Below are 9,445 nucleotides of genomic sequence, written 5' to 3' on the forward strand. Positions count from 1 at the left end.
CTGGCGGTTGTATAAATAAATGAACCGGATAATGAAGTTACTTGTTTTACGTTGTATATGTTAGAGAAATAATAAGGCACGAAGTAAAGCGTATAATTACGCCTACGTTAGTAAATTATTTTGTTGTGTAGGTGGCTTTTAATAAAATGTCTCAATAAACTATCAAATTCTAATTAACTATTAAAAGTAAATTCTAAAGTTATTAAAACGGATAAATGGCGAAATATTGACTTTAGGTTTACATCCCACCTGATTTTATTTGCCTCGATACGCGATGAATTTGACGATGGTTACAAAACTAGGCTCGGAAAGCAGGATTGTCGGTGTCAGAATGAATGTCAAGAAAACTAAATAAAAAATAAATAAATAATTACTTATGTATTATTATTATCGACTGAAAAAAAAAACCAAAGTAATGATCAACTTCGGAAAGGAAATAATACTAACAACAATATTATAGGAGTTGTAGCTAAATATTCGTCTTTGTTTCGTATTCGTCTCGATTCTGTAAGAGTATTTAGCTGAATACACTACCTTGAATACAATATCTATGATCGATGTAACAATAAAAGAAATTGCCATATAAATAGCAAACGAACTTTGAAGAGTTTTTAGATGCTTAAACAACTATTGAAAAAAAAATCGAGCTTACCATGCTGTTAAATGGAAGCTTTTCAATACTTGTGTACCACCTGTACCTGGATCTTGAACAGAAAGGTGGAGCAACAAAGAATAAAACTGGTACCAAAAGTACAGAAAATACAAAAGAGAGAAAGACAGATCGGATTATGGAAACAGCAGCTCTGCCAAGTTAGTGTAAGTGTACATGTGAGTGGTGAGTGGTGTAAGAGTGGCGTAGTGCAGACGGAAGTGGCGAGGTTTAGAAGAGGTAGTTGTCAAAAAAGGGCACACAGTTACCTAGGTATGAAAGAGATGATGGAAACATAAATGTATTTAAATAAAAAGATTATTAGAATAATTCTAGTCCCGCAAATAGACAGCCAAAGATGGCTGGAAATTATTTTTTATATATTTATAGCGAGTCGAAGAGATGGCGTTTAGTCCTAGTTAGTTAGTTACCATTACCATTTTTCAGCAAGTTTCACATTCTTACACCATAAACTTGAGAACGTTTATAATAAATTTCATTTAAAAGGTATGACGTTATTTAAAAGTGGTGTATTTAACGTGGCTAATGAATACGTCACTGCAAGGTACGGATAATAGCGTGACACCCAATTCCAACGTAAATACGCGAATGTGAATGTTTGCCCGTGACAGCTTAAGTGGAAATTTTCACCTTGTAATTTGTTATAGGAAATATTAACTATAAAATTAAATCCTTTTCTTTCAACCTAACTCTTTTCTACCCAACCCAGTGTTTTTATCACGTGTCACGTTTATTTACTATTAAACTTATGTTAGTCGCGATTAGAATTTGTACAAAAACAATTCACATTGCTCGTATTTATTATAATGCCTAACACAATGTGTGGAGTAGGGTGTTACCACAAAAATTTATAATTTTCCCACAACTCGACCGTTCCCACGGGTGTGTGACTCGTTCCCACGGGAAACGACCTTGGTCAAAGATAACAAATGAAGCAAATAATGTCACCTGAGTCAATTCACAATTTATAAGTATAGGGTTAATAGCATTGTTAATATTAATAAACATACTTAAAGGTATTATTTACTTTTTTAGATAAATATTTCCGGTTGGATTTAAATTTACTTTTTATTATTACTTATATGTTAATATAACATCTGTATGATGCAATTTATAATCAAAAATAACACCAGTTTGGAAAGTCAGACTTTCAGTTTTCGTTAAAGTAAATTTATTTATTATTAGTATGGCATAAGTAATTAATGTTAATTAATATCAAATAATGCATAATTATATTTTTTACTATATTTGTAATTATATTAGTTCACTTACTATATCTCTCCACTCTACAACGATTTAGGTTCGTTCAACCCTCTGCATTTAAGAGCGTCCATGGGCGGCGGTATCACCTGATATCAGATGAGAGACTTGCCAGTTTGTCTACTTAATTTAAAAAAATCTTCTCAGAAAATCTCATGGTTCACCATCTTGTTGATTTAATTATTTTTACAAGAATTTTTGTCAGTTTTGATCGTTTAAGTAACACATTTTACACTGCTACCGTACACCTAAAAAACATTCACACCATAATTATTCACGTTTTCCCCAACACAAATAAGTGTTTAATCTCCCCTACACGCCGTGGCACGTGTCATTACCACCGAACGGAATTCCCACAGAAATTCATTCCTTTCCCACAAGAAATATTTGACTGTGAGAACATATTAAACCCTCAGTGCATATCACTCCGTTTGGTACGAGGATGTAAATTATATTTATTTTTACTATTTGACTTTGTTCAGGGGAAGGTTATACATACAGACGTCCAGGTTTGAACGGGACTGTCCCTTTTTCAATTACGAGTCCCAGTGTCCCCGAAATGAACTGTGGGACGCAAAATTGTCCCGTTTTCAGAAAATATAAAATAACGTGCCAAGACTGAAACCATTCTTGTATGAATTTGGCACCATATTAAAACAAATTTGTTTTTCTCATAATTATAACTAAACATTTTGTATTACTACATACTAAGTACATACCTATATTTGCACATACCTACTTTTGCTAAATAAATAAATTTATAAAAGTTTTTTTTTTAATTTTAAAAGATTTTACCTAAATTAAACCAATGTCCCATTTTGTGTCAAAGAACAAATGCTTACTTTAGTAATACACCACAATGCATTAAGAATTAAACCGCGGAGCCGATCAATCATTATATTTGATAACAATTCTTTGTGTAAATTTTAATGCACATGTTATACATAATTACTCTCTACTCTATCTAAGAATATACAAACATATTTTAGTTGTTCGATCCCGGGAACTACATAAAATATGTTTGTATATTCTCTGTAAATATGTTTGTAATATCAGGCTCTGATTGGATAACATATTTATTAAGGTAAGCTATTTATAACATCGCGTTACGACCGAAAACGGGTACGACTACTGTAATAATAAACAAATATAATTTAAAAAAAATATTATATTTAATATGTGTTACTTAAACGATCAAAACTGACAAAATCAAAATTTTTGTAAAAAATGTTAAAATGTAAGTTATATTATAAAATAAGAAATATACATTGAATGCTTATAACAAAATATCAAATAACAATATTCCCATAAATTAATTATGGCCTGCCAGCCAACCCAATTAATTAAACGATGACTATTTTTATTTGAAGCTTATCAAATTCAGCTGAAAAAGAGAACAAATTTGGCTTAAATCTTTTATTAATCATTCAATCAAAAATTTAATTAGAACATGTTAATTAAGATTATAATTGCTATTCAATTAATTGTTTGGTCGTTAATTATCGTGACACGAACAATATCCTGCCTGTTTGTGTTTCTCTAATTAATTGAATGTTCTTTGGTCATAAAATATAGATGCATATAATTTACATTTGCTGTAATCGGCGGTTCATTAATCGCGTGAGGTAAGAGGGTGGGAGGTTCGGTAAAAATATCACAAGGGGGAGGAGAGTAGATATTACAAGTATGTATCTTTTCGTCAATAGCACGACTTGCAAGCTCCTTACAAACGTTGCGTAAAAGAAAAAACTTGGCGATTAAAAAGAGTGGCGAAGACTTTATTGCCAGTTCTTCTCGTCCGTTCTACGCCCTTGATTTTTGAGAAGTGGCAGTCAATGTAAAATTAGAAGCATTCAATGTATGTTTCTTTTTCGACGTTCAACATGTAGGTAACACAATAACGTGTACATAGTGTACGTGTACAGCTAAAAAGCAGCGTGTTGTCTGAACTTGACTCGCCGTTGCCAAGCAACAAACGAAGTACCCGCGCAACGCAACATCCACCAGGCTTGAGTAGTCATCAGTTATTGTACACCGAATACATGCGTAAACTGCTATCTCGTATGTCTTGCATTAAAACAAACGTCTAACGTAGGTGATCTCTATAAAGGCCTATTTTCAGAGTATAAGAAAGGGAAAAAAACCTAGTGTGGCTCAGACAGAATTTAATGAGTTGGGCTATAGGGGCTAAACGTATAATGCATATATATAATGGGCTAATGCGAAACAAAAATATACTACGAAAGTAGAATTTATTTGTCGGGATATTCTCTTTAAGGAACATGTTAGTCTTAAGCCTCACTACGTACCACCAAAAGAAGGTTTTATAGTTTCAATTATTTTGTTCAATATTCAAAAAAACATAACATGTTTAATGGACAGGCCCTAATTTTTAAGCGTGCCATTCTAAACCCTTAGGGAGTTTAAACCCCGACTTTGTTCCTTAATTCCACCCGTATCGCCTCGACGTCCGCCGTTCCACATCTGAGCGTTTTTCAGGGCAGTTTTTGCCGCGCACCACCACTTTGTGAAACCAGTTGCCCACATCAGTGGGTCCGAACCAATTCGACTTAGGATCCTTCAAGAAAAGAGCATACCAATTCTTAAAAGGCCGGCAATACACTCGCGAGACCTCTGGCATTGAGAGTGTCCATGAGCGGCGGTATCACTTATCATCATCATCAAACCTTTCGGTATTGTTTAAACATTGACATTAATTTAAAGAAGCTACACATTATTTAAATTAATTAAATCAATTTAAACAGCTCCTAAGCTGCATGTAAAAAGCAATTGAATAACTTGAAAATCAATTTTTAAACTTCGTCTTTTCAAAAGTATAAATTGTTTTTTTTATTAGTAGCAAGTTCGAGTCTTGAATGGTATAGCCGGTTCATAAATAAGCTATTTCTTTCAGCGTCGACGGCTGCCGAGGAAAATTTACATGAAATACTGTTCCGCTGTTTCTTTATAAATTTTAAGAAATATAATTTGAAATATGAGTAATGTCAAACCCGTATAATACATTGAAATAAAGAGTGGATTGTAATAGGATGTAGAAAAACGAAATAAAAAATCTCTTAAACTTTATAATTGTCTCAATTTCTGGCTAAGGGTTAAACAATTAATAAATATATCATTCGTCGCTACGATAGTGAATAATTGTTTATAGATTCCATCGTAACACATTATTGCTTTTAATGAATGGATAAAATATGCAAGAGCATTTTATATTTAATTTCTTGTCAAAAATCAAAACATTTAAATCACTCCCAAATTTATCTAAAAACATATCGAAGTATGCCACTGTAACGCGAGGCTCTTTTTTTATTTTTCATAACTATACCTAGTAAAAAAAATCGGTAATAATCCTTCAGCTAAAACCTTTGTTTTTTAATTTCATTTAATTGATTGAACTTTGAAATTATTCTGAGAGACAGGATTTCTTATTTAGCCGCGACATTTATTTCTATCACTCCCCTGTGTATTTTTAGATAAACAGCTATTAGAGGTTTAATAGAACTAACTAAACTCCCTAGCCGAATTAGAGAATTATCACTGAATACATTTCAAGACTTTCGTTTTACGTAAATTAATTGATAAAGCTGACAAATCTTAATTTGCTCCAGTTCAAACAATTTCTATGGCTCAAAACATGACGAAAAAGAGCGACGGACTTCTTCTTGCCTATTCTACGCCCTTGACTTGCGAACTACTAGTAAATGTAAATTTAGAATTCAATATCTTTTTGATTGACTTTCATAAGTGTACCTATATAAATAAAGTTATTTTGACTTTCAGTAAACTGCGTATTGATAGAAGAAAAAAGTGCGTACAGAAGTTCACAGAAGAAGAACAGATGATCACGTACCAGTATATGATCACTCCATGTATGTGTATATATATAATCACACTGTTTACACACCGTATACGTGCTGGTTATAATAAAAAAAAAAAAAAAAACTGTTTTTACTGCACCATTGCTATCTAAAGTCACTATAGCTCTCTCCCACTTCTAGCTTCATGGCAATGTGCGTGATAGTTCGCTTTATTTCACTCTCAATCGGTCTCAATCAGTCTCTCCGTTTTCTTCAAAAAAAAAACGCTGCAACTTTTCGCGACGCTAATATTATTACCATTGCGTTTAATCCGTAAATTATTTTCCCTCATGCGCCTAAAGAAGTTTCTCTGAAAAATCTTAAAAAAATCATGGTTTCGTTACGTTAGGAAGTGAAGTAGGGTAGTTATTGCGGCTGCAGAAGAGTTGCACAGGCACAGGTCAAGACACGCTTCACGAGACTGACGGCAAGGTTTCGGTAATGGAGAGGCACCAAAAGATGAAGAAGAATATTACTGCCTTGATTAGTAATATTAAACCTATTACTATATTAGTAATAAAAGCAAGTAAGGGTGCCTAAAAGCACAACAAAACTAATTCGATTTATTAATAACCTGGTGTTTTTCTATTTTAAAATTTTACGATGGTAAAAAACACAGAGGTCAGACGATTCTTTCCTACGAGTTTAACGACTTAGCGACGGATTAAATTAAATTAAAAAGGTCAAACATTCTTCTGCGAATAAACTAAAGTTATTCGCGCCTCCAGAAAAGCCTCAGTGATAAAATGTAATATTGCCAAAGGGTACATAAATTAAGCAATCTAACCTCTCAAAAAAAGTCAATTTCAATCTGACTTCGCGACGATTAAGGGACGGAATGAATAAACCTGTCAACAAGCCCGGCCTTTATGTAAAAGACGTTTTATTCGTACCCCCTGCAACATGGACTGCGTAGAATATGAATTAAGGAGTTTCTATGCAATAATATATAAATATATAACTAAAAAATAAAAATATTTTCTCTACTGAAACCCTTTACCTGCTTGGATATAGTTGATATCTTTCTCCGGTCTCTGAAAGTAGGTATTTAAGTAAGTTATTCATATTACGTCTTTCTTTAGACCGACCTTATAAAATTATATTAATATATTATAATATTTCGATTAAATATAGATATTTATCTACTGGGTCCATCAAACACACAACACACACAAAAGTTTACTGCTTACGACCTTCTAACATGTAACCTGATAATTTACGATGTGACGCATGAAATGGTTATTTTACTTGAAGTATTCAGGATAGCCAAAAGAAAATATTAATAATGAAATAATCCAAATAATATTAATCGATTCCGAGAGCGACTTGTGTAATTTCTATAGAAGAGTCTTATTCAAATCCAAAGAGAGAAAATGTCCAATAAAAATGCTAAGCGATCTCAACCTATTCTTTCGTCTGAGCTAACTGAATCGCTGTTTTACGGTTGCTCTTACATTAACAGCGTCAGCGTTTATATGTATACCTATATCTAAAAAAAAATTCTTAATGTTATAACTGGTGCAGGAAATTACACAAAGAAAGCAACTATGTCGCAACTGTACAATACTGTCCATACTTGAAGAATTTCTGCTTATGTGGTATTTGTAGAAAGTTCAGTCAAATTAATACTAATAAAAATACACAGATCTTGTGATTACGGAGAACAAATCAGACTACCTTAGAGTAAGATTTATAGTCAAGAGTTAGGGCAAACTATGACTTCCTAATATCAAAACTCATGACATTTATCTCAGTATCCATTGTTTTTGGCTCGATCCCTGTTGTTATTATATTATTAAGCTAAATTCGTAATTCTGCAAGTCAGGTCTGGATCTATTGGAACCCATCAACGCTACGTCTTTTGGGTATATAATATACCCGCGATTTCCAAAAAATCGCTATTAATATGTTCAACCCCTTAACCAACTCTTGAATTCTGAGTGCATACAATTTTTCACTTATTTTCAACTATTGAATTCGACTTAAGAGCTTTTATAATTGCACTCAATGAATAAAGTACTGCATATAATGTCTCTATAAAAGCAAAACAAAAGACGGTGTCAACGTAATGCCCCGTCTCTGTTGTTTAACTCAAAAAAAATTTGTTGAAGTTAACGGCGATCATAGAAATATGATATTGTAAAGAATTAGTATGACTCAAATCTTAGCGATTTAAAAGAGTGGCGGGAAGTTTCTTGTCAGTTCTTCGTGCCCTCTCTACGCCCTTGACTTGTTAACTGGTAGTTAATGTAAATTTAAAATGATTCTTTTTTTGACGTTCATGTTTGCCTGTTTGGCGTACTTGTTTACCTATATGAATAAAGATATTTTGAGTTTGAGTTTAAAAGAAGTAAACCTTAGTTACACATTGAATTAATTTTCAGAACAGACGAAAAGAAAAGGAGTTGAATAAGTTATTCCCAATATATTAAAAAAGTATTCCAGCCGGGACCAGCAAAGAAGATTGATCACCTAATTGCTAACGAAATATAAAACAGATGGAGAAATCCTGCCAAAACTTATAATGCGGTATTGTATATGTAATTATTTTAATGAAGTTAATAGAAACTGCATTTTCTGAAACAACTACTCCTAAGTAACCTTGCATAACTTGTGGCATATCATGCACAACTTGAAAACGATTTAATAAAATAAAATATGTACCTATATACTAACGGCAGCTAAGAACAACTGAAACGACTTACAACATTGAAAATAAATTTTAATACCCTGATAAAGATGTTAGATATAGGAAAATATCGCTTGTTTGACAGTTCGCGATTTAACAGAGTAAACAAAGGTTTATTAGATTGTTTTTCTTGTTAAAATTGTATATTCATAGCTAAGACAGGACAGTGTTGTAAGAATACAAACAAATATAAAAGAATAAAAGCAGGTCCCACCGAGATTTGAACTCGGATCGTTGGATTCAGAGTCCAAAGTGCTAACCATTACACCATGGGACCTCTCTCCCTTTGAGCTTAAATCGACACAAGTAAGCTTCGAAAACTCTTTACTACGCATGTCCGTTGTATTGTTAATAGATGCGAAATAGGTTTTATTCCTACAAAGCGAGATTACAAAGTATTTAACTGCAAAATACATAGACATAGACATATTATTTATTACAAACAAATACAATGCTGTTTATTGTGTATGTGCCTTTGTATTTTCATTCCATCAAAATATTTTCAAGTTAGTTTCCTATTATATGAAAAAACTATTGTTTGTAAAAATGCTTTTGTAATTACAGCCATACAGATATAAAATGTAAAGTTCCAATAAAAAATTGAGTTTTGGTAAAAAGCTATAAAAGAAGATAGCACTCAAAACTTGAACGAGTTTAGAGTTAGGACTAAAAATAATCAAAATGTTACTAACAACAATAAAAGGATCTATTAACATATGCACAGTTATAAATGCCATAACGTTCTCGATGTAATTATTCATCCAAACGAATAGAATGTTTCACTACCCGTTAATGCAGAAATGGGCGTAGCTGAGTACGGTGTAACAAAACACAAAACTAATTATGTACAAAACGGTAGCCGTTTTGTCGAGCCCGCCACAAATTGATTGCTACGAGAACACAAATTCAATTGCTATTAATTTAAACGGTAAATCCTTTACTCACACCGGA

The 9,445-nt window shown here is 32.6% G+C and overlaps 1 non-coding gene across 1 annotated transcript; it reads right to left on the reverse strand.

Moving 5' to 3' along the window:
• Positions 1-8,699: 8,699 nt before the first annotated feature.
• On the reverse strand, positions 8,700-8,771 carry Trnaq-cug. The gene has a single exon. It is a non-coding gene; the product is annotated as a tRNA-Gln (tRNA).
• Positions 8,772-9,445: the final 674 nt, after the last annotated feature.

This window comes from Pieris rapae, chromosome 6 (genome assembly GCF_905147795.1).
Source record: "Pieris rapae chromosome 6, ilPieRapa1.1, whole genome shotgun sequence".
NCBI lineage: Eukaryota > Metazoa > Arthropoda > Insecta > Lepidoptera > Pieridae > Pieris > Pieris rapae.